The sequence below is a fragment of the Rhinolophus sinicus genome, linkage group LG07 (assembly GCF_036562045.2).
Source record: "Rhinolophus sinicus isolate RSC01 linkage group LG07, ASM3656204v1, whole genome shotgun sequence".
Classification (NCBI taxonomy): domain Eukaryota; kingdom Metazoa; phylum Chordata; class Mammalia; order Chiroptera; family Rhinolophidae; genus Rhinolophus; species Rhinolophus sinicus.
Window position 1 is genome coordinate 94,211,960 of NC_133757.1, and position 27,847 is coordinate 94,239,806.

General features: G+C 34.1%; 1 long non-coding RNA gene across 1 annotated transcript in view; it reads left to right on the forward strand.

Moving 5' to 3' along the window:
- The first annotated feature begins 461 nt into the window (after positions 1 to 461).
- Positions 462 to 27,847, forward strand: part of LOC141572842 (uncharacterized) — a 152,960-nt gene continuing 125,574 nt past the window's right edge. Inside the window, exon 1 of the long non-coding RNA XR_012498335.1 lies at positions 462 to 516. This is a non-coding gene — a long non-coding RNA (uncharacterized LOC141572842). The remainder of the gene's footprint in view (positions 517 to 27,847) is intronic.

The following is a 27,847-nucleotide window of genomic DNA, read 5'->3' on the forward strand; positions in this document are numbered from 1 at the left end:
CACACACACACACACACACACACACACAACTTCAATGCTTATCTTTGAATTTGGATTCTAATTATGACAGTTAGTTAACTGAAGTCTGTTGGCCCCTCAAGGATGCTATGAACATTATGTTCATAAGTTGTTTTGATATCCTTAGAAGAAATACATGTAAATAATATGCATTGTTGGGAATAGAAAAGCTTTACCATGGGAATTTTCACTGCTAGATTGTTTGTATAATGCCAGCAAGATAATTCAGGTGTGATTGGGGAAAGCAATCTTTGAAATGTGTATTGTAACAGCCAGATTATTTTTTATATTGTCTTGGAAAACACACTATTAAATCTGAACCGAGATGAGGTACTGTATATAATGTTGCTGGTCTCTTCAACCAAAACCAGGTATAAGTGTGAAATTGCAAAATTTATTTTTCAATTCAACTTCTAATTTCTCTTCTGATTTCTTCTCATGACAGACACTAATCGCCATGTGAGTCATACTGGACTTCCATGATTGCTCACATTCAGGGTAAGTGACCATATTAATCCAAAGATTCAACTCAAAGCAGATTCCCATGAATCATAGATCCTATTGTATCTATCACCAAACTTTATTAATAATACTAAAAAAGTCAGAAAGAACAAAACAGAAATATTGCATTTCTTTTTGAAGAAGGTTGAAACTATTCCCTTCACTCACTTTAAAACGTTGGTTGTGGTAAATTTGTGTTGTCACAATATGTGGAGAAATATTGTTCTCAAAGGAAGCCATGTCCATTTTGTTGCTCCTCAATTTTATATTTCGTTCGTTGCCCAGAAAGAACGGTAAGTCACTATTTCTCATTCTTCATAAAGTAAAGTTAATCCATAAACCAAATTGTTTTTTGTTTTTATTTAATTTTTTGGCTTTGCTTTTATTTTTTGTTTTAATAAGAAATGAAGATGGACCAGCTTTTTTCCCCCTATAAAGCTGTTTTAAAGCAAGGACTCTCCATTTTATTTCTGTAGTAAAAATCATCAGCCTGTGCACAAAGAGTTACTTCTTAGACTCTGTTACTTGCATTTTGGGCTACTTGATATTGTCTCACATGTCAAAACAGAACTGTGATTCTGCTCATTTATAAAACAATCATTTCCCTCTGTTATTAAAACTGGACATGTTTATTAATATGACTGCAATTTCACTGACCATTTTGTTTTCCTCTCCTGCCATTAAGACTATCAAATTAAATTTTCCTTTGAAGCATCATAATATACCATTCTAGAATTTCAACATAATTATTTTTATAACTGCCATATCAATGCTAGGATTCCAAATTTATTCAATTATTTTGACCGTGGTTTCACTTGTGTCATTGATTATATTTACAATAACTAATATAAAATTCTCGCCTGTTAGTTTGGATATCAGAATCATCTCTGGGCATATTTTGTATTGTCTGCCTTTGATCTTAAGTAGGGGTTCACCTTTTCCTGTGTTCATGTGTTTACAAACTTTTGATATTGTTTTGCTCATTAGTGATTGTACATTATAAAGACCTTGGATTTTGCTACCTGTATTTTAAAAGTGTTTAATTTTGTGCTACAAAGCAGTTAAATTATGAACTTACTTCTTTTGTGTGGAGATTTGTTCAGTTAAGTCTGCTTCAGTTTTGCTTTTAGTACTTGATAAGTGCCTTAATTCTTGGACAGTCTTTCTTTTAGAACTTTAAATGAAAGCTCAAAGTGTGTACCTTTTTTCTCTAACTTGTGAAACTCCAAACTCTTTTTCTCCTGCATTAGGAGTCAGCAGAAATATCAGCTCAGTGATTTAAACTTTCCATTTCATGCTTTCTAAAGTTGGGATGCTGGGAACCTCCCCTAAACAAGCACGGTTCATGGGACGTTCAGTATTATGAGGCATGTTTATATTCATATGTCAGGCATGATCCTCTGTGGCTCCTCGTATTCCAGGACTTTCTCAGCTTGTAACTGCTTTGAGATGTCTGAACTTGGTTATCTGACATTTCAAACCAATAAGCTCATCTTTCTTTTGTATTTCTAGCTTCTCTGTACTGTATAGACCAGACTAGGGGAAAAAGTGATATAAATTGAATTTTCATTAGTCAAAAGCTGAACCCTCCCTAGCTTCCCTTTTATCTTGTGTCTTCTCCAATTGTTTTAAATAGTTGGTTTGAATACATATTTAACCTAAAATTAATAACTAATTAATAATTAAATATATTATGTCTAGGAGATAATCTAAGCTATTAAATTGGAATGCTTTTTCCACAAAGCTTTCTTCAAAACTCATAGGACAAAGACACATAAAACATCAATTAGAATGTAGAAAATAGGAAGAACAAAATTAGCAAACCTGACATAATAGACAAAAAGAGCCGTTTTTACCAACATTAAAAGAGTAAATATTGTGTTCAAATGCATTATTAATGCATTTAATTAATGTTGAATTATTTTCCAAAGTTGATCATATACTGCACCATAAATAAAGACTTAAACATTTCAAGGAACTCTCAGGGTATGTTGTTTGATGAGAGTAAAATGAAACTTAAAACAATTTTTAAAATTTGTAAAAAATCCTCACTTCTTTGAAAATTATTCAAGATCTCAAATGATCCATAGATCAAACAAGAATCACAGAAATTATGAAATAATTCTAACTGAATTATTACAAATAATTAAACCTTATGGGCTATAAAAAGAGCTGAGTTTAAATGTATATATTGAAAATATATGACATTCAATGACCTTATTTTATATCTGAAAGCATATGAGGAAGTAGAACTAATTAATCTCATAAAGTAAAAGGAAAAGTAGTAACAATAGGAGCATCAATCAATAAAATTGAAAATAAACTTACTTTAGGCTCAGCAAAGCAGATAATTATTTGAAGTAGCTAATAAAAGTTATAAACCTCCGGAAAAAGTGTTAGGAAAAGAAAGAGAGAGAGAGAGACCAAACATTTAGAAAAACACATCTTACTATGATTGACTAAAAAAAAATAAAATAAAAATTGAAGTAATCCAATATTCTGGTAAAGAAATTGAATTCCTATCAAAAAGTTTCTCAAAATAAAAAAAGTGTAGACTTACAAGCCTTCACTTGTTAACTTTAACAAAACAAAATAAAATACAAGTATTACAAAATTCTTTCAGAGTATTGCCTCATTTTTTAAATGAGTACACATAACGTTACTATAAAACCTGGCAAGGAACTTACTTACAAGAAAGTTAGCTTATTAGTCAATTTTATCCATAAAGAGATTCAGAAATTCTAAGCAATATTTTGGCTGAATAAGTATAATGTTACACAAAAGGATGATACATCATGATCAATTAGGATTAATTCCAAGAATGCAAGTTTTAATGTAATATTTGCATATAACATAATATTTTAACATATTAATGGAGTAAATGGGAAAAATTATACTATCAATTCAACATTTGCTGGACATTTGTTAAAAATTAAACATAAATTCATTATAAAATCAAGTGCCAATTAGAAATAGAACTACCTTAATGAGATGTTAAACTTATTCCACAACTGTGGAAATCTGTTTGGCAATATCTGAATGAAGTAGATGTTATTTACATGCTCAGTACAGTACAGAAATTTCATTCTTTAGTAAAAGTCCAGTGGAAATGAGTGCAAATATCCACCAAAAAATATGCACACGAATATTTTTAAAAGATGAACTGAGGAATATTAAAGTTTTTAAGAGTTTATTTCAGGAAACATCAATTTGAATTGGGCATTGCCAAACTGGAAGTGGCTAGGAACACTCCACAGATGGAAGATAGGGGAAAAACTTTATACAGAAGATGGGGAACTTAACCAAGGAACTTACTGTATTGGCTGTAACTTAGGCGGTTTCCTTATTTGAAAAAGCCTACTTGGCTGTTTGTCATTGGTTATCTTTAGGTTTTGATTTCCTAACCTTGAGGTATTTATTTACAGGCTTAGGTTTTGATTTGCTAATGTAGGCTGCTGAAGCATTAGAACCACCTTAGTCTAATGACTTCCTTGTTCAATTAATTTAACATTATTTAATATCAGTGTTATTCATAATCACCCTTATTGGAAACAGCACAAATTTCCAAAAAGAGAAGATAGTTAAATAAGTTACATTGTTTTCATGTGATGGCAAATGATACTATAATGCCAATGAAGAAACAAGTACGTAGAATTTAGAAAAAAGAGAATTTAGAAAAAACAATGATGGATTACACGAATAAAATGAGACAACAAGTATTGTATGTAGACATTATAAGGTATACAGAGTCAGCTGCATCAGTGTGTAACTTGTGCAGTTACACAAACACCATACCTTGCTTCATGTTCTGCTATCAGCGTCTTGAAATATTTAATGAGTTTTGTACAAGTGTTCCAGCCTTTTCATTTTGCCATGTCTCTCTCAAATTATGCAGCCAATCCTGACAATATAATTCCATTTACAAAAATGCAAAGAGAATAAGGTCACACTAATACATGGAGTGTAGTTATCTTGGGGGGGAAAAAATTTGGTGATTACTGGGAAATGGTCTCTCAATATAAATATGGAAATATTATTTTTCTATATCTGGTTGCTGGTTACATAAGTAGGCTTCATTCATGATGATTCATTTAGCACTTTTGTGTATATATGTTATACTTCAATTAAAATGTTTTAGGAAAGACTGATGCTGATTTTTTTAATGATATTTATTGGAAACCAGGTATCTTAAAATTCTCTTTGAAAAACAATAGCTATGAGGTCCAGAACTTGGATATCAATAAGCCTATTTCATTTTCTGTCTTAGAAAATAAAATCAGTGAAAGGCTGATTCCATTACATTATCTGTATTTTTCACTAAAATATATTTTTGTGGGCTGGTTAGTTGTAATCCCTCTAACTTTGAAAGAGAAGTATATTAACTACTTGTCACATTGGGATGTTAACATACCTGAGAATTAGTAAAGGGAATGGGAATTTTATGTTTGATTCCTTTATTCTTATAATGTGCATGTCCCTAAAATTACATGAGATTAAATTAACCAGCAGTGTTCAAAATTCAGAGGAAGCAATAAAAAGCATTCTATTTCATCCAGGCAAAGCAATCGTGCCTGATTAAACTAAATATGTCTTCCACTGGGTCTTTAAGTGGTGGCGCTGCTCTTTGTGCTTCTTTGAAAATGAGTGTGTCATATGGGAAAATCTTAAATGGGAGATGATTGCCTCAAATATATATTTTTTAATAGATTAGGATTTTTCTATTTAAGTGCCCCATATTATACTGTATGCTTTGAACCTGTGGTTTTGGGACACACTGTGGATTTATTTTTCAGAAATGATTGCAACTGAGGAAGAAAACTTTAATGGACGAATCAATAAAACTAGATAAAGCTAGTTTTAGTGAAGAGATATCGGTCATTTTAAATTCTTTATCTGTCAATTATTATTAATACATCAAAGAGTAAGTGCTAAAAAGGGTTTTTTATTCCTATAGAACATCAAAAATCTTTCTCCTGCTTTAGATGTGTACAAATCTCTGTACATCTGATATGCAGTCATGTTGATGGAATTGTAGCTTATTTTATGAATAATTTTCCAGAAATAGATTTATTTTCCTTTATTTGAAACAATCAAAAATTGAATACAACTGAGGAATGTACATTGATTTTTGTTGTTTAAGATTCTACTTTTGAGCTTATAGTGGCTTTTGTGCCCAGAAACTGTTGACACAGTTATCACATTTATCTCTGAAGAGTTTTCATAGATTTGAAACTGCCATAGACGACAGAGCAGGGATATATTAAATTTTATTTTCAGAAAACTGAAAAAAAAAACAGAACAAAACAAAACAAAAAAACACTACAACCAGTGTTGGTGGAATCTGACAGTCTTTGAAATCCTGCTTTTCTCCCTCACTATCAGCCTGTGATCACAGATCAACAATATCCACTTTATCTCTGATTGCAGTAGCCAAGACTCTATAGTTAATGTTCTGATTTCCCAGCAGCGCTACATTATTGGAAGTTGTGCTTCAGGGTGTCTCTTTTTTTTCTTTCTTAAACATACTACTCATGGTTGACCCACTTTACCTCACAGTGAAAAAACTGCCTTTCCAGTCCTCATCCAGAGGACTGAAGCATTGCAGTGTTAAGTTTAGGCCGCGATGACCATTGAATTTCAGAGCTCAGTGCTGGGCCATCCTATCCCCCACCCAGGCCAACCCCACCACACACACTCCTGGGGGAAAGGGCACAATTAACTTTATCAGGGTAGAATACAATATGGTTATTAAGCTTTCTTTTCACTAACAGAATGCTGTTCTACTTCCCAAAAGAAGAGGGAATGGAAATAATTTGTATCATTGAACAGTGCATGCCACAATGTTTGCCAAACTAGAGAATTAGCTATAATTTGAAGTAAAATCCATCCAGACATAACCTGAAAAGGCACAGAAACAATACAGCACAATGACGACAGAGGGGAGCTTTGGGTCAGAGATGAATGAGTAGTGTTGAAAACAGATGATTCCTTGGTCAAAACAGAATGTGTGTGTGTGTGTGTGTGTGTGTGTGTGTGAGAGAGAGAGAGAGAGAGAGAGAGAGAGAGAGAGAGAGAGAGGTGCAGAGATCCAAACATTATATTATGCTTCTGCAGTAAAATCTAAATCCGGGGAACTGTTGTTTGAGAGAATGAAGAATATCATTCAAGAAAGAGCTAATCTGTAAATTTGATCACCTTGAGGTTCTTAGTGAAGGAATGGAAATATTATCTGCAACAGAATAAAGATGCAGGAAAGAGGATGGTTCCATGCTGTGTGCTTCTTAGACAGAGGGATTCTCAAAAACATTCTTAAAATCATGAATTTCAGGGGTTTTGATTTCTCTTTCACCTGCAATCATGAAAGGTCAATGACATATAGGAATCCGCATATGCTCAATAATATACAAATTCTGTTAAATTTGTGTGGTAGGCTAGGAAAGAATTAGAAGAAAGAGAAAGAAAATCACTAGATTTACTGAGACAAAAATGTAACCAGGTTTTGTACACATAAAACTAATTTTTTAAAAAAATGTAACCAGGTCTGACAATTAAGTTTGCAAACTCATCTTAGAAAAAGTGCTACATACCTCATTGTTGAATATCACTATGGTCACTTTTGAAGTACTCCCCTTGGGAAGCTATGTACCCACACCAGTATCAAGTCCACCCTTCATAGCAATTTTGCAACTCTTTTTCTGAAATGACTATCAGAGTTGTCGTCATATTACCCTTGATGTCCTGAATGTCATCAAAGGGTCTTCCTTTCAATATTTCCTTTATGTTCAGGTAAAGAAAGAAGTCATTGGGGGCCAGATCAGGTGTTCCAAAACAGTGATTTGTGTACTGTCTAAAAACTCCCTCACAGACAGTGCCATGTGAGTTGGTGCATTGTCGTGATACAAGAGCCATGAATTGTTGGCCAAAAGTTTAGGTCATTTAACTTTTTCAAATAGCCTTTCAGCACTTCCAAATAGTAAACTTGGTTTACTATTTGTCCAGTTGATACAAATTCATAATGAATAATTCCTTTGATATCAAATAAGGTTAGCAACATCGGTGCAACAAGTTTGCAAACTTAATTGCCATGCCTCGTATTCTGCTTATATATAACCCACTAGAATGAATGACAAAAAATATTCTTTTATGTCACCCTGATATAGTATAAACAAGCATCTTTTTAAATATGACTTGAGATTTTATTAAAGTTTCCATTTATGCATTCTGCCACCCCTCTTAATTTACCCCCTCTGTTTGTCTTGTGGACCACTGGTGAGCTAAATGGAAATTCATTATGATTTTTTAAAAATTCCTATGTTTTATAAGAATAGCCTGTCTTATTCAGATGGAGAATTTATGAAATTTTATTCAGAGCAAAAGTAGCTTATTGCATACCTACTGAAATTGAAAAATATCAACTCAGTGGTTTGCAGAAAACACTGAAATACCTACAGCATGAAGTATTGAAATAATTATAGTCATTTTAAAAGTGATGAATTTCTCATTGATTATAATAATGGATTGAGGTGAGGGCATCTTCTTTGTATTCTAAGAAGCTTCACATACACTGAAGGATAATACTAAGAAACAGTTATGTAGGAAAACAATTTCTCACTGTAGAAAATCAAGTTGCATTAATAAAATCATATAAGATAACCAAAGAGCCTCTCTTCCAGGAATATGATTGTTAATGTCTGGTTAGAGGGTGGATTATTAATTGTTTCCATTCCTTTTCTCACTTGTTTCTAGATGGTTGTAAGCACTTCAAATTTACTTTCTCTATTTTAAAAATTCTTCTGAGTATGTTGGCTTGCCCTTATGGTTCACAGAGCATGTCTGTGGGCTGCTTAGACAATTCTGTGCCAAAGGAGTCCCTGTATTATTTTTTATTCCCTGGGGAACTGAGCCTTTCTTTATCTCAAGTCTCCTATTAAATTACTATATGTGGTGTATATTTTAATGAAACCCTTGGCGTTGAGTGCATGAACCCTCCTATTTCTGAGGGTTTTCTGACTGGGACTGGAGGGAAGCTTATGAGTTAGAGATAGAATGTAAAATTACAACTAAAGTTGTATGCATTCAGCCGTTTGCTTTCTATATACTTATTCCACTCAACAACCGCCTTGGAGGTGGCTTCTTTACCTTCCAGTTGTACACGCCTCCATGATCTCTCTTCTTCATTGCAAACATGTATTCAAAATTCAAATTACATTCCGTAGTGCCCATTTTAGCTGGTACTATTGATATATGAAATAAATAACACTTCTCTTCAAGTCTTTCTTTATAGAAAGTCATGAATAATGGATTGAACTAAGTAACAAATTAGGTATACATGAGGCAAGTAGTAGAGTTTAAAACATCAATTGTTAAAGGTTATTTGTGTTTTAACACTGACATCACCTAGTGACCAAAGATTAATTTTGCCAAGTTATCATTTGAAGTTCTAGTGACCAGTTGGGTTGCTGTCTCTAAGAAAAATAGCAAAACATGACATGAGTGAAATCCCCAAAACTGTGACTTTTATTTAGGGAAAGATATGGAGACTTAATGTTGTGCATGGTTTATGTCTATACATCTGATCTAGAAAGTTTTTTTTTCAAGTTTGGATAAAATTTGGTACAAGGTGTTACTGGCAACTTAGTAGTTCATACTGCACATTCATAAGCACATACAATAGTGTTAGTGAAAAGCTGAGAGTCAGATCATTTTCTGAGGCCATAATATGTTTCTGAGAGTAATTACAGATAGAAACCAGTGATCTATTGCATGTAACAGAATATCATAATCTTTCTTGCATTTTGGAATGTTTAACCATTCATTCATTTATTCATTCGTTCATTCATTCATTCATAAATTTATAACATAGAGAACAACAGCAGAAAGATTACTCTTTGCAAGACACTGCATTAGGCACTGAAAAGAAACCCTGCCCCTGCTTTCAGGGTTTTTTTTTTGTTGTTGTTTTTTTGTAATAAGAGGGGCAGACGTTAAGCAAAGATTATAGAATTAATGTAAATGAGAGTAGCGCTACAAAGGCAAAATATGGAATGCTGTAACAATACTATTTATCAGTATTATGTATACAGCATTCCTCAGGTTATAAAATGGACTAAAGGTGTTGTTGGATTTTCCTATGGAAAAGGCAGCTGACGCACAGAGCATACTTGCATGTTTTACTGCCTATGGCTGAGCAGTGGTTTGTAGATAGAAATGTAACAAAATATAGTGATGGCAAACCTCCAAATTTAATTGGTTCTTAAGGCATATCAATAACCTGTGTACTAGAATAATTCTTAATGAAAGGCCCCTTACGTCTTTTACATTGATTCATGTATTTACTTATGCTTTCATTCATTCTATATTCTCACTTATTTTCTTCTCACATTTCTTTAATGTGAGTTTTCTGGAATTACTATCTCATACCAATCTGTCATTGTGTTTAGATGTGGATCTAAAATAATGTGAGTTAATTAAAGTAAGAACTTTTGGCCATGCATTTGTTCTCTGTGTCCTGTTGTTTTCCAGCCATTCAACCTGTGGTAGTCACTGAGAGAAAAGCATGTGCAACCAAGAAGAGGGAAGATGTGGTTTGCTTTAGATTGCAAAGTAGAGATGTTTTTAATTGGTATTTTAACCACAATAGAAAGACTGTAATCTAAAATTTATGTTATTATTTGCAAGAGCTGGCACTTTTGAGAGAGAAAATATGTATTATATGTATATAATAATATTAATGATATAATGGTGATATATACATCATATGTATATCATATATTCCTATACATTGCACTACATATATATATTTAATTACATATACATGAATGCACATCCTTATACATTTAATTGTATGTCCCTATTACATATTATATATATATATATATATATATATGTTTACGTGTATATATGTACACATATATATTTGTGTACATAAGTTGCTGTAACATATTATTTTTATCAACCAAAGACAAAAATGCTCTGAGACTATCTGTATGATTTGGCTTCGTCCTATGTCAGTAGGTGTCTATCTGTCGCTTTAGAATCCTTTTTCTGCCTTCCTGTGCTATGTCGTAAAAGTGGCTCAAACTTCTTTCCCTCCTTTTGATGAAATTGCATCTTAGAGCCATTTTTGCACTTTTATCTGGTCAAGTGTGGCTCTAAGAAACACTATAATTTATTCAGCACAATACATGCCATGGATTTTCTGCCTCTCACCCTTTCTTCATCCTTTCTCACTCTCCCACACATATGTAGGCCTGTCATCCACCCTGTACCTCTTCCCACCTACCAGTCTGCTGCTGTTAATTGTTTGTGCCCTCCATTGGAGGAAAAGAGATTCAGAGCCCAGGCGTATGTCTTGCCTCTGTTCTTAGTGCACAAGCAGCAGCTGAGAGAGGCACCCGAAAAGGCCATGGGAGGCTCACTCTATGGTCGACTTTTATAGCAGGTGCTCTTTTATTCTGGACTCTGAGGGATCCATTTTGTAATTTTCTTACCTGTTATCAAGCCCTTTCACTAGAGAGAAATTTAGTGGGGTTTGTAAAAATATTTTGCCAAAGTGAGAAACAGCATTTCTACGAACGTTACCACTTGTAAACTGTTGTAAGCTTTCATATTATCCCAACAGCTTTACTACAAGAAGCTGCAAGGGTTTTCAGTGTGAAGTTGATCTTATTTTAGCCTCAGAAGCTTTCAATTAGTTGCTGCCTTTGTTTCATGAGAAATTAACTTTGATTAGCAGATTTCTTTGTTGACTTGGTTGCTCAGACCACGTTGTAACAGAACAGCTAAGTTGCTGTCCAGCTGCTTCTCTCTTGAATTAAATATGGCTAGAGTATTACAGAAATCTTGCTTATATTTAAGTAATTATAAAATGAGCCAAAAGCTTTATCATTTATAGGTCATTCTCTTTGTATAACTCTCACCTTGCTCCTTTACTTAAGCTTGAATTCAGTTACTACTTCTTAATCTTCATGATCAATAGTTCAATGCGATCTACAAATGTGGTACCTCAGCATGAGAAATGTTAAAATCTCTATAACAGTGAATGTGCTTCTAGATAATGTAAGTTGATTTTAATGGAATTTTTATATATATTTTTAATGGGCATAAGGATTGATGTTTTGAAAATCAATCTGCCTCAAAGGCTTCCCTTGATGAGCATATGCACTTATGTTTCAATAATATGGCCTCTCTTTCAGTGTCACTGTGCCTTCAACAGCAACAACAACAAGTTGATTGTTTTGATATTTGCCCAGTGCAATGTCATAGTCACCTTTTAAATCTTTGAGAATAATACTTTAAAAACTTCCAATAAAAAAGCACTTCTAAACTTAGAAATATAAACTATTCAATCTTAAATTGAGTTGAAAAGTTATCTGTATGGATGCCATGACTGTTTTACAACGTTTTCTGACAAAGAGACCGTAGGCAGATTTTCGCAGTGATTTTGTCATTGCAAGGCCTAAGCAAAATTAAGTTTGTATTTTTCTCCTTCTGTGTCATTTCTATACATCTTGCCTATTTCCTGAGACCCTAATTCCTACATCCTCATTCTGCATCTACTTCATTAGTAACACTGCCCTCCTGAGGTTAAATGTGGGATTTTAAATGCTCAAAAGAATGAACCATCACGGATGTAATTTTAAGCACTAACAACCAATCTAGGTAAAGAACGTTTTATTTTTGGATGGGGTTCTTGTGCCTTCAAAATAAGACTGTAATGGGGGCTGCTTATGGTGTTCAACTGTAAGGCCAAACTTAGTCTGTGACTCTATTTAACCTTTATTACACCTTAAACATGTGGATTGAGGAAAGAAATAAAGAATACTTACTTACACACTCAAACATATACTACTTATGGCAAAATTGGCTTTACGTTTGTAGTTAGTGCATTTAAACATTGTACATTTAATAAGAAAACATAAACCTCTTATACTAGTAAATATTCATAAAGTATATTTTTCATTGAATTTGTATATTTTATTATTTGGATGATCTTTAATTTATTGCACCAAGCCCTAAAACTGGATATAATGTTCGTATAAAAATACTGTTATACAGTGCTGCTAAGAATATCTTTATAGCTTATTCTTGGCCTACTCCTTTCAAATATTTGTTTCAGAAAAATTCTCCAAAATTAGAAATAAAAATGTAATAATATTTGTAGATTAATACTTAAATCTCTTTTTATCTCTTCATAAAGAACTTTTTGAGATTATTTGAGGACGATTCCATATTTTTTATAGGGTCATGAAGATTTCCATTGGAACAATTCATTTTCACCTTTAAATTTTGGTCATTTGGCACATGGTTACTTTAAAGAAGAGCTTAACAAAGAATTGGTGAGTTTTGATAGATATAACACTTGCCCCATTTTGCTAGGTCCTGACCTTGAGTAAGATTTATTTCTTTTTATATATACTCCAGGATATTTATTGAACTGTTGGTTAAATAACATTTGCTCATCTTTTTTCAGCAACAGTAACAAAATTAAATCACATTGAAAAAAATCACTTGACTTTATTTTGCCTTGTATGGATCTGTTCTTTACATTTCCCTGTAAAGTCTGCATCCAAATGTGAAATAAGATACTTAATTTTATTTCAGTTATATCTTTGCTCATATCTAAACTTACAGTTTGAACAGTGTTGAACAGACATTATTTAAACTAAAAATAATTCACAATTAGAAGGCAGTCACTTCATTTTAAATAACTGCACAATTATCTTTGGTTGTGAATGTGTAGGTGTGTACTGGAAAGAGACAGAGAAAGAGAGCCAGAGCACGAGAGAGAGAGTTTGGTTGAAGAAAGGAAGCAGAGTTAGACACAGAAAAAAAGTTATAACCCCTTTCATGAAATGAAAGTATTTCTATTTTAAAAATAAAGGCATTGGATAGTGTTTTGTAGTAAAATAAATACTCTATTTTAAGACAGGAAAATAGGGATCTATTCTTTACCAGAAATATGACTAAAAAAAATGAAGTAACCTGTGTATTTAAGTTTTTAAAAAGATTATATATATATGTATATATATATATAATTTTATATATTATAAGCATATTTTTATATTATTATATATTATATATTATACTATTATATATTATAAGCATCTTTTTTATATTATAAGCATTTAGTATCTCATACTTTTTATATATTAAAAGATTTTATATATATATATATATATATATATATATATATATACACACACACACACTGATATGTCAGTATATACTATTGTTAGTCATTATTTAAAGGAATACAAATTGGGATAAAAATTAAAAGCAAAAGTTATGAAAGATATTTTTAGACTAGTAAGTATAAATGTTAGACACTAATGGAAGCTAATTAAAAATTCAATGTTGCCTAGTAAAAAGAAACAGAATAAAATGAATTTATTGACTCAAATGTCTCAATAGTCCAAGATTAAGTCAGATTCCAGCTTTATTCATGGTTCAAATGTCCATACTCTCTATCTGCATCATGAAATCACATATAATGACCACTATTATTGAAGCTCAAATCGTATCACTTATTGCTGGAGAAGAAAAGTTTGGATTCTTTAATAACTCAAACCAATTCCCAAAATAATGATGGGAGATGAGTCATGCCTGCTTCCAGTATCGATGAGTTTTAACAAGATAGTACTATGTCACCTACCACTTTGGTTTAAGTCAAGTACTAGACCAAAACAGCTAGGCTGAGAGTGGGAGGAGATACATTTCTCTGAAGCAAAATTTAAGGAATGTTGCCCCCAAGAAAATGTAGGAAATGCAGAGGAAAACAAAATAAAAATCAGCACAACCAGGGAGGGAGTGACGGAGGGAGGGAAGGAAGGAGTTATATTTTATAATATGGTATATTCATTGACCAAAAAGAGTGACACATCATTTATACAGGAGTTGTAGCTGCTTCTTAGGTAAATGTGAAGGCAAACTTATATTATCACAATCTCAAACTGTAAATCACAGTCAGGAACCTGTGCCTGGAATGCCTTGGCTTTGAGGAAGTGTTGGCACTGAGCAATGGGAAGACTTTGATTACACTTTGGGGATATGTGCAGTGAACATGGAGCTGTGTTTCCCGAAAGTGAATGTACCTTTGGAAATGACAGAAATTAAGGTATGTGAGTAAAAGTTCTTTTGTATGTGAAATATCAAAATCTTAGAGGCAAAACCCATGATAAGGGTTTAGTGTGAAAAGAGGTGAGTGTTTTACATGAAGAGGTCAATAAAAGAATTTGAATATTTTTCAGTTTCTTAGTAATGCATTATTTTAACCCAAATTCAGGTTGCAATTGAAAGAAATCTCTCTGAAGAGAGCTTATATTTCCTAAATGGATGCATTTGGCTTTTGGTAAATCCCGTGCTTTGGAAAAATATTCTTGTTTTCAAAAATACGTCTGCAGAAGAAGTAGGAAATAAGCAAAACTAAACAAGAAGGCAGCAGAAAGGTAGGCAGATCTGAGTGTAAGTTTAGGAGATCTGCATAGAATAGAGTGATCACAGGGAGAGAGGAAAACCATATGCTAAGAAAGTAAAGAGCCTATGAAATGGGGAAAGTGTAGGTTAAGAATGGTATGGTACAAAAAGACAACATGCACAAAACTCCAAATGCTTTTGCACTAATAAGTTCATAGCTCTGGGAACATTTACTATAGCAATGGATTGGTGGTGGGCAGGAAATTAAATTATAGAAAAAAAGCTATCATTCTTGTACACTTAGTTGGTAGACCAAGATTCATGTATAATACATGTTATGTAGCCTTCTATCAGGTTGAATAAAACTCTGAAGTATTTGGGAAGTTTAGAAATATTTCTCTGGAGGTGTTTAGCATCTCATAAGAAATAGCTTTGGTGATCTTTCTTGAGGCAACAGGTAGATTAAATGTCCTTTTAAAATTCTTTTCATATTAATGATTCAATGGTATTTGCTTTTAAGTTTAGTATAAAAGTATTTATACTTCAAAGCCAGTGACCTTTATGATTTTTTTAAATTTTGTTATAGTTTTATTATTTATTAGGGAAAGACTTTAGTCACTGCATAATAAGAATAATGTACTATTATAGAATAATTGAATTTTCTTTTTATCATTTGTTATTGTTGTTTTTGATGGCAGGGTACATAGTCCATCAAAAGTGGCATGTGGAATGTATTACCTCTAAACATCATGGGTTTTTGGTGGTTCTCTATTTGTTTAAATATAACATCACCTACCTGTAATACCATGATGCCTTTTGCCTGTCTTCAGTCCAATACAAAGGCTGTTGATGATGTCACAATTGAGAAACTGTAGCTTTGTATTGTACTTTGAAATTAGGAATTGTGATGCCTGCTTTCAGCTTTTTTACCCCCTCAAAATGGCTGGGCTGCCCAAAATCTTTAGTGGTTTTCTATGAATTTTAGTGGTTTTTGTTTTTTTTTTTTAGAATGTCATTTAGGATTTTGATAGCAATTGCATTGAATCTGTGAATCACTTTGTGTAGTATGGATATTTTAACAACATTAAGTATTCTACCATGAACATGGGATGGTTTTCCATTTATCAATGTCTTCTCTAATTTCCTTCACCAACATTTTATCATTTTCAGTGTGCAAATATATTATCTCTTTGATTTAGTTTATCCCTAAGTATTCTGTTCTTTTTGTTGCTTTTATAAATGGGATTGTTTTCTTACTTTCTTCATTATTTGTATATAGAAGAGTCACTGATTTTTGTATGATTGTTCCCGTATCTTAGCTACCGTGAATAATGAACATGAGAATGCAGACCTCTTAGAGATACTGATTTCATTTCATTTGGATATGTAGCCAGAAGTGGGATTTCAGAATCATATGGTAGTTCTATTTTTACTATTTTTGAGGATAGATAGCTGTTCGTTTGCCTTTATAATGCTAATTTCCAGAGAGAGAAGGAATGTCAGTGTTCTCCCTTAACCTCCACTTAATAAGCTTACTGTATAATAAAAGATAGATATATGTGCATAAAATATGAAAAAACATTGTTTGAAGCATACAGTTCTCACAGTTAGGGCTTAGTGATGGTAATACAGACAAAGAATGGAATATTGAGTCTGAAAAGTCACAGATGTTGAGGAATCGAAAGGCTGTGAACTAAGAAAACATTAAAATCATCAGATAAAAGTAGGATGTTGAAAACTATAATTGTAAACAAGAATAATTTAATATTTAATACAGTTTTAAGTTCTCATTGTAGTTAATAGAAATGTAATTCTGGGAGATTGGAAGCCCATTTTTTAAATTAGATAAGTTATTATTCTAAGCCCACCAGTCAAAGCCCACTGAAGACGCAGGCATAGTCAAATAAATTATGTTTATTTAGCTTGCAGCAATAAGAAAAAAAACATACATTCCAGAGGGGATCTGGTAAATGTCTCATTAAAGGGAGTAGGGAGAAGCTTTTCATAGAGTTTGGACTTGTGGTTCTAAGACAGGTTGGAAAAAGTGAAGACCATTTCCTGACTGGGTGCTGTCAAATAACCATGATGTTTAACAATTGGACATCTCAATAATATTCGTTCAGGTGGTGAGAGGAATGAAGTTCGGCTGAGCTATCATTGGTTAAAAAAAATCAGTTATAACTCAAAAGTTTTACAGCCATGGTATGGCCACTGGAGAAGCATTGTCTATATGGCCTCGTCAATATCCCATTGCAGACTTTGTTTTATGTTCTGTTAGGAACATCTCTGTCTGATGCCAAAAGGGATGACTTTTACTTTTGAATATTTATGCTCCTCTGTGAATGATTCAGGATGGTCAATCACTTATTCATTCTAATATATATATATATATATATAGTATATATATATATATGCTATATATATATATATATATATGCTATATATATATATATATATATATATATATATGCTAGTGAATAAATTTCAATATATATATATATATATATATATATGAAAGCTATCTATATTAGGTCTAAATAGAGTCTAAATCCTGTCCTTACAAGGGTGTTTAGACTGTTTGGCAAGAGAGAGACATTGATGGCAATAATAGTAGTATATTGGCAGTGAGAGCATTATCGCTGCCAACTGACCCAGGCCGATTCGGTGGTTCAAGTAACAAGTGCCTTTGGTACATAGTGTTATCTAATGCTGGATAGATATTTGTAAGGGCCAAATAATCAGGCAGAATGCCATAATGAAATAAGTCTAAGGTCTCATTTCTCCAAGCATACAAATGTTATTAAGAATCAAGAAAAAGAGCCATATACCTATTCTGTACTTATGGGTATTTGCATTTGCAAATGGAGGCACTATAATCAACATTTGATGTGAGGTTTGAACTGGAGGACCAGCAGGTCTTGTAACTGACTGAAGTGGCGGGTCCTTGTGAAAAGGAGGGAGAGCTGGACTCTTCACAGAGTAGTACACGTATTTCAGTTCCATCAGTCTGGCCAGATTCTAGATCTTTTTTCATGCATGGCTTGAGATACCTGTCTGATACTTCCTGCCAGTTAAATTTTTGAACACTTACTTCACCATATAAACATTTCTAACATCCTTTCTGCTAGTGAACAAATTTCAATACCAATGTTATTAACAAAGTTGAAATGACAGATTATTACCACCGATTGATTGCATTGGTTCTTGATTGGGTGTATAAGATACTATCAGGAGCTTTGGTTCTGATTTTGTTATCACAGATGCTAACTAGCCATCCTGAGATTCTGGACTGAAGTAAACCTATGCAAATATATAATATATGGTTTATCCTGAATGCAAATCACAGCGAAGGCCATATAATGGATATAGTATCGTGAGGCTTTGGACATTGACTGTTCTTCCAAGACACTGATTTCAAACTTAGCTCAGAATAAGATACTAATTATTACAGACGTTGACGTTTGTACTTTCCACAAGTGTGACAGCAAAGTGGACATGCAAACAAAATAAACACTATCATTTAGTTGTCTCTTCACCTACCATAAGTATTTTGTTTTGAAATATATATTGACTCCAGTTTCAATTTCCCTGAAAAAGCCTCAGCACTTCTTCCAGTCTCTAAAACTTATGTTATTTTCCACTGAATTTTTCATCCATCCTTCCTGTGATAGTTCTTTCAACAAAGTTTAAATGAAGACCAATTACATTATAGAAAGTATGTAGGATTAGATGTAAAATGAATATGATGTAATCCTACACTGAAATAAGTCATAGTTTTTAATAAGAAAATCAAATTTGGTAGGTTCTAACAAGAAGACAAACTAATACGGTGGAACTATCAAGACATACTACATTTATTGCCGAATAATTTTACTGTGACACTTTTGTTCTAAAGTAGTATGCACGCATTGCTTGGTTATTCTTAGGATCATTTATAGTATAGGGTTTATTAAAATTTTATTAAACAATTCCACCTTTTTAAAAAATTCTCATTGGAGTGGGGTGATTATCATATATTATAGTTAAATTGAGAGCTGCCAAATGTATAGTATGTATGCAACTACTCACCTGATCTCAACTCAAACATAGTAAATCATATTTCTCTCACTAAACTCGATGTAAATTCAAAATCTTCAACCCAATTCTCCAGGCAACTATTGTTAGAAATTAAGATGCAGATCATTTGTGATCATTGGCAGAGCTAATATGATTGAATGAAGATATAATATTTTTAAAGTATTTGAAAAGTGCCGCTTCGTGATATTAAACTTTATTTAATGCACTTGCATAGCCTGAAATAAAGTTTCACTGTGTCGATGTATTAGGGAACTTTACAAAATGCATGCCCTGTGGTTCCTTTGTAAAAGCAATCCAAATGTATTCCTAAATGAGAAGCAAGTTCTAAGCAACCCCAAACCTTTCTCACATAACCTTTTAAATCAAAACCTTCAAAAGACATTTTGTGTGAGTTTCTTTTGCTTTTTGTAAGTTCTTGCTAACCCTTTATGCTTGACACAGTTTCACAACGTGTTTGCTAAGTTGGTGCTTTGACGTGTAGTGGCTTCATCCTATTCAGCTTCAGCTTGGGCTGCCTTTAAAAACAGCTGTGCTTCATCATCCTTTCTTTTGTCCAGAGAATACTAAGTGGTAACCTGCTGTCATGCTGCTGCCAAAGCAAATTAGGTGCTGTGATTCCTGTGTAGTGCCCCAATTACCAGTAAGGAGGGCACTTACCATGTGGTACTTGCCCTGATGTGTGGGAGTCATAGATTTCAACTGGAAAATAGTGGTTCCTAGGAAAGACACTTACGACTGATTATATATAGTTGGTATCATTTCAAAAATAGAAAACAGAAATTTCCTGTGTGTGCCTAATTTTTTTTGTAAATGTCAGTGCATGTTAGAGATTGAACTATCAGTCCTAGGTAAGACATTTGTATAATGTTTTGGATTAATTTAACTATGAATTTGAGCCTATGTTTAACAGCTGGATCTTTACATAGTTTAGGTTGTCCTTTTTATTTAGATACTCTTATTTCTTTGTTCATGAAAGAATTTAGAAAATGTGTTTCTGTTCTTGCAGAAATTACTGATCTATTCAATATTGGACTTTCCTTTTTTTGGCTGTTGTTTTTGTTATTGTTGCTTTGTTTGTTTTTCCGTGCATGGCAGGAAATGAAGTTAATGGTTATATAATTTGTGTCCAGAACTGTGCTAAGTACTTTTACATGTATCCTTTCATTTTATTTTCTAGATAACTCTGTGAGTTCCTGGAACACAATGAGTTTCTGGCACTTATTATTTCCATTTTACTGATTATAAAAGAAAAATGGATAAAAAGGTTTGATAATTAGTATAAGACTGAGTAAAGTATCCAAGTCTGCATTCTGGAAGTACACTCCATAACCTTGACTGTCTATTTGATGTGGTCTCTCTTTTCCCTCTATAGCACCTGAAGAAATGGTGGCACAAGGTCATTTTCTTATTTACCTTCAACCTGTTGAGAGTTAACAGGAGGACATTTGACCTTCTTTGCCAACTTCATGTTGTCTTCTGCTCCATACTGAACTCTGTTTCTGTCCCTTTGTTTGTATTGTTGGCCTTTCCCATCCCCCATCTGAGCCTCTTCTTATCCATCCTTTATCTATTCTAGGGCCTCTTATCTGAGATAAAACCTCCCAGACCATTCCAAAACTACTACTTGGATCTCTACTCCTGAGTCCTTTAGTCTTGTCTGAACCACTCAGCCAGCAACTTATAAAATGCATCTGTTCTTAAAAATTTGTCACTCAGTTTAGGATTTTACTATTCATGATGTATGGCTATTGACTCAAAAGTATATTTTCCCTAGCTATACAATAGATTTACCCTTCTGACTTCTTATTCAATATAGTTTTATATGTTGATTTTTTTTGCCCCCTTACCTCGATTGGATGGTTTTGCGAGTAAAGACTGTATCTTTCACCTCTATTTGAATCCCACAGTTTTAGTCCAACATAAGCACCATAGTAAGTATCCAAAAATATTTGATTGATTGAACTGAATGCAATACTCAGTAACCTTAGAGCTAGTCTGCTGTTCTAGACACTAGATTGCCCTACTTGTTATGCCACTAAGATTGACATTAAACTTTGCAAGCATGTACATGAGCAGTTCAAAATAATTCCCAATATAACTCAAGTCTGATGACATTTGGTATGACTGCACTTTCTAGAAATTGATGGAAAATGTCAATTTTTTCCTGTGGCAGTTTTGCCAATTTCAACTAAAGTGAAAGTAGATGTTGCTAGACGAACGAAACAGTTTCTTCCAGAAAAACAAATGAGTTAATGAGCAAGGTGGTTTGCTTCCAAAATATGTGTACCCTGAGAAGGATGCAGAATAATACTAAAATTAGACTGTGCATGTAAACTTTGATTTTTTTAAAATTAATTAACAGGTTGAGTTTAGTTACTTTGACCAACTTACAATTGATATAATTTCTCTGAGTGTAAGGTAAAAGTGGTTTTGTTTAAGGAAAAATCCAAAAATTAATCCTTCAAGCAACACCCTTTGAGTGTCTATAATAAGAAAGTCAATTCTTAATATACTAGGCATGAGGCATTGAAATTTGTTCAAGAACTTGTCCCTGAACTTAAAAAAGAATTTGTAATCTCGTAGAGAAAGAAATAAAAACAGTTAATTTTGTTTATTAGTATAATTGTGTTACTGGAGGGTGGGCTCTTCTCGGCACGGTGTCCAGGTTCTTGGAGTCTCGAGCAAAGAATTTTTGAGATACTGAGATAAAGTAGTGAAATATCAGTTTATTAGAAGAAAAGTTATACACCAAAGAAATTGAAGTGGGCCTGAGCAGGAAGCAGTGGCTCAAGGGCCATTATTAAAAGGGATAGTACACTCCAAAGAGTGTGGAGTGGGCTGAGCAAAAGAAGAGGCTCAAAAAAGCTGACTGCTGAGGACTTGGATATTTATCCCTGTTTCTCTAGAATGGGCTGTTCCTTTCCGGGCGTGGGACCACTTGATTGACACCTGTGATTAACAAGAGGCTATTACCTCATCTTGTAAAACTGCACATATTCCTTCCCAGAATTCTGTTATAATGATATTAATGAACTTCCTGGCATATGTGTGATATTATAATGATGGTATAATGAGGCCCAGGTGAAATGAAGGTCATTGTGGCCTTTACTGTGCAGGTGTAAGTGGCTGGTTTAATCTAGTTGGGTATTTTGTACCCATTTTTTCCTCATAGGGGTACGTAATCACAATGAAAAGGGGAAGTTTTGGGTGGAGAGGGAAGGTCTTTTGGGCAGTTGAATTCTATGGGTTATGCAGGAATGCAGAGACCCGATGCCCGTCTCTAACTGCCAGCCTTCCTTTTCACTTGAGAGATGTGATCCCCATAAAATCTCTATGGGAAGTTGAGGGACAGGACGTCTATTCTGCATCTGCTTCCTGCTGGGCAGGGGCATAGAGCTGTCCCTACCTATTGGGGGATTCGTGGAACTCTCGCCCTATCTGATCTCAGATGAGAGGAAGGGGTCTCGAGATCCGCCTGGAAGACCGCATTGGACTGGCAATATTGTTGGGGTATCCCCAAGGCCCCTGAATGAGGAAAAATAGATTTTAATTAATAAATCCTTTAGCTCTATAGAGCTTGTGGCCAGTCAACTAGTCATTCAGGTGGAGTCAATTGTCCAAGAGCTGGACCCAGAATGGGTTGGACAATCAACAAGTATACTGACCTGGGGGAATGTTGAAACCTATTTGGTCTAAGAGTTAGGTTTGGAATGGCTTGGGGGATATTGGGAAGTCACAGGCTTTTAACTAGTTATCTGAAGCAGGGGTGAGAGACATTCTGTGATTCAGGCTAGGAGCAATCTTTAGGATTCAGAAACTGATTAGAAGAGTAATCAAAGCCAGGGCCTTAGAAGATAAAAAAGTAGGGAAAAGGAGACTTAAAATTTCTATATGGAGGGGGCTCCCGTATTAATAGGAGCATTTACAAACTACACTGGTGGCACAAAGCAAAGTGCTCTAATATTGAGCTCAGAGTTCAAAGATGGTAAAAGAATGTCGAGCTGAGGTTTGACGGGTGAAGAGGGATTCACCAAGCAGATGTGGGGGGTGCAATTTCATCTCGTTTTAAAAGTAGAGTGTAATGTCCACAATATATTCTGTATAAGTATATATTACATGCGGTAGTAAAGGAATAGATTTTATAAGACTTGGAGTGCTAAGGTACATAGTCTGGATACCTTAGGTAAACATTTAAAGATTTATGCAGAAAAGTGAAAGACATCCTCTTACCATTTAAGTTGACCATTCTGGCAGAAGATTGAGCATGGACGGTGGTGAAGTGGAGGGGGAGGTCAATGAAACAAAAGCAATAATGAGAAGACGATTGTATCAGGAGATATAACTGGTTATGGATAATGAATATTAGAGTAGATTGGTGATTTTAATGCTGGCTCATAATTTTAATGCTGGCTTTCCACTTTAAAAATATCTGGAACTTCAACATTTATTCTATACATAAAAAATTAGAAATAAAGATAGCTAATGAAAGGAATTTTAGTTTGTATTAGAATGTCATTTTTAGAACATTCTCATGAAAACATACCTTCCAATGAAATTAAATTATGAGTAAAAGTGACTTTTTAAAATTGTATTCACAGAAACCATTATACCTATATTTCCAATTCTATTCAAAGCCCTAAGACACTGAAAAGATGTCTTCCATTCAACAAAGTCTGGAAAAAAACACTTTCCTGGATTTCCCTCTCAGTTCTATATATCAGTGGAGAGGAGTCCCACCCAGGATACAGTGAACCTAACTTAGTTCACTTCTATATACAGAAAGAATGAGGACAAGAGGTTGATTTTAAACTTGAAGGATTATCTGCCTTATAGGCAACTCCTCCCGCCTTCATTCTGGAGAGAGTATGAGTTATAAGATGTCAATCAATTCCCAGTTTTTAACTCTCTCTTATAAAGATGATTTCCAATTGTAAATATATAGAGAGAGGGTTTCAAAAAATATTTACACATTTTTAAAAAGGAAAAAGAACTCTATTAAAATTATAATACTCAATATATAGAAATAACAAAAGATGAATACAAGTCACGTTTGACTTCTGCAGTTACAGGAGGTGCTCAAAGTGGTTACCATCAACGTAATTTTAATACAGTTTTTTCCTTTCTTAAAATGTGTATTCATTTTTTTGGCATGCTCTGTGTGTGTGTGTGTGTAATTAAATATCTGTGTGTTGTATATAGTTTTAATTTCTTATGTATTATGATATTTGGCATCTTAGAAAACCTTTGGTACAGGAGAGTACCCCTTACTGGACTAGCTAATTCTTAGAGACAAGAAAGGACCCAGCTGGGAGATTGCCTTTGATTTGCAAACTAAGCAATTCAGAGTCCTGCATAAGTTGTCTCTTTGGCCCCTGTATCCCAGGAGGCAATGTTTCTCTGCCTAATCATCCCAGGGCCTAGTGCCAAGCAACTAGGGAACCCCCTATAGCCCAAAGCACGCCAAATTAAAATGATCCAGAGTTTGCCAGTCCTAAACTGTTCACCCGCCCCTTCCGGCCTTTCCGGCAGAAACCAGTAAAGGCTCTGGTCTAAAGCTTTCCTCTGCTCCTGTCTTCTGCCTCCTGACCACCACGGTATCTTTCTCATGTGGTCCTGTATGGCACGCTGCACCTCCTTCTCCAGGACCTGTGAGGGTAGTAGACTTTGTTTTCCTGAACCTCTCCTCTGTCTCCTGAGCTTCTCTCCTTTGAAGAAAAATTCAAGAGTAATTTTGACTCTCATGTTTCTAAAGCACTCTTTTATGCCTCTAAATCTATCAGTGTTCCTGTCATTCACATACTGAATTATTCCAGAGGGGGTCTTCTAATGCCTAGTTTTACTGTCTCTTATTTATGTGATTTTGACTTCTCCTAACCCAAGTTTTTAATATATGTCTGTTTATATTCTTGAAGGGATTTTGTTTGGATTGTTTTGAACATTAGATTGTATTATAGGAATGCTGTTTGGATGATGGGATGACCCCTAAAAGAAGTCAACTATTCTGGGTTAGATTTAGGTCCAGTAATGTATTCACTTTGAAATTCTGAGTAAACTTATTTATTATTTTTGAGTCTCAATAATGTGTTAGCTTTCTATTGCTGCTTTAACAAATTACCACAAACCTAGTAGCTTAAAACAACTCACAGTTTTCAGTTTACAGTTCTGGAGGTCAGAAGTCCTAATGTCAAGGTGTCAACCAGAATGCATTCCTTCTGGAATGTTCCAGGAGGAAATCAATTTCCTTGCTGCTTTTAGCTAGAGGCTGCCTGCATTCACGGGCTTGTGTCCCTTTCCTGTCTCACTCCAACCTCTCCTTCCAGCATCACATCTCCTCCTGTGACTCTGACCCTCCTGCTTCCCTTTAACAAAGGACATTAGGATGGTGTGATTATATTGGGCCCAATTAGCACGCATAACTTAATCACATTGCAGAATCCCTTTTGCCATGCAAGAAATAGTCACGGACTCTAGGAATTAGGATTTGGGTATCTTTGTTGGGTCATGGACATTTTCTGTCTACTAGATCATCTTCTAAAATTGGGAAAATAACACCTTCGCTACTTATTTCCATGGTTTGTCATTAGGCTCAAATGAGAGAATTTTGGGGAAAGCTTTATAATTTACTATAGGAGAACACATTCAACTGTTCACATTTCATGGATTTCTCTTTACAATATAAAATATTATTTTCTTTGTACTTGGGTTATTATGTGAATTGATTTCAGTGCTGTGATTCATACAGCTTTTTATGGTACAGTGTATTCTCTCCCAGAATTATATTTCTTTTATTCACAGAAAACTCTGTTGAGGACATATTGATAAAGGATCCTTATAAATCACATAATAGGAAATGCAGTACTGCTGTATACTTCTTTAAAACAGGAAGTATTGATGTAGTGACTGAAATCAGAAAAAAGGCTGTCATTTTTTTTTTTTTTGCCAGAGAAACTAGCCATTAGCTGGTTTCACAACATAATTTTCTTTATTTTTCATAGCACTATCAGCAACCCATGTACTGAAAATATGTGGAGAAGTTTAAAGTGACAACTCTGATTTCAAGAGCAAGGATGCTTGTCTGTTTGGCGTACATATACATACATCTGCCTGCCTGATCAAGCCATCTGTTTAGATGACATTGGGCCTGTTTCCAGTTGTTTGTGTTTAAGTTCAAAGGACACATGTAAAAGGAGTGTGATATTTTTATTGATTGCTTTCACATTCCTATCTGAGGCAGTACTCTGAAATGCTGGCTTTAGCTATAGATACAATCATAAAATTCATTGTCTTTTTATTTTTGTAAGGTCTCTGCACAGTGAAGTGACATTGTACTATAGATACTAAGAGGTGTCAAAGAGAGATTCTGTTTTGATTTTTAATTTTTTCCAAATTGTATTCATTTATTTTTCCTCTAAGTTTATTTTATAAATCAATGTACATTAAAGCTGACTCTTTTATTGGTGTCGGGTTCAATGGATTTAACACATCAATAAGTGTGTGTAGCCCCCGTTACAAACAGAGTGTAGAACGGATCCTTATCCAATAAAACGCTCACCTGTTGTCTTTTTATTTTACTACTCCCTGATCTCTGACAACAGTTGATGTGTTTTCTTTTTCTGTACTTTTCACTTCTTGCTGGTAGGAATTAAAAATGTAAAACAGTGTGCAAGTTCTTTATGAAGATGAGCATGCACTTAACAGATCCCCAATGATCCCGCTCCTGGGTATTTACTCTAGAGAAATAAAAACTTACATTCACACAAAATGATTATAACAACAATGTAAATAATTGTCCCAGAATGGAAAACAAACAAACAAACAAACATGTATTATTCAACAGAAGAAAGGATAAGCAAACGTTTGTATATTCATAAAATGGAATACAACTCAGAAATAAAAGGAATTGAATGAAGATCAAAACAGTGATGCTGTTTCCTAACTCGTTCTATCACATTGGTTGTTAACATGTCTCCACAGAATTTCAAGATTTTCAGGAACTCTATAAGAACCATAAGTTGAAATATTATAAGAACATTGAGATATTATTTGCCACTTTCATTGTGTGATGTTTTCACTGATGTTGCAAAAGCAGTGGTGATGAGTGATATTAATAGATGTTGTATTTATTCATGACCACTACACACTGAACATTAAAAAGGAAAAAAACAACAAAATTCTGGTTTTCCTTATAAATGTCCTTGATTGTAGCAGCCATGAGAAGAATGTGCCTCTCAGATTTCTGAGGCCCCCGTGACCAAACTCTGAAATACTCTGGCTGCTCCTAGCCAATGACTGGTGGCTGAAGGCAGCAGGACACTAAAGCAAGCTTGTTCCTGGGAGAGTGGGTCCCCTCTGTTAGGAAATTGTGGGGAGAGGACTCACCAGTGGCCTTGCCAAACATTCTGTAGAAATGAACTGGAGTCTGATGTTTTTTCCATCGACTTTCTTTTCTTTCCTTTCTCCGTGACTCAGGGTCACACCTGCATTGTGGTCTGACCATATGGCTCACTTCATATTTTCTTTTACAGCTCTTTCCCGCAATACATTTTTTGCCCATCCAATCTCATCTTGATATCTATTTCGCTGAAAAACTGAGCCAACACATTGACAAAGACGTGAAAATTATTTATTTTGTTAAACCTTGCCTATTGGGCACACATTACTTTAATATTCTATATGAAAAGAATGAAGCATCGATAAAGCAGTTCTGCTACACAAATCAGTATAATGGTGTCTCAATGAAAACATTTTGTGTGACTCTTTGAGATATGAGCTAAACTAGTTATTTTTCCTATGGAACATTATTATTGCTTTCAGGAATTACTGACAAACAAAATAA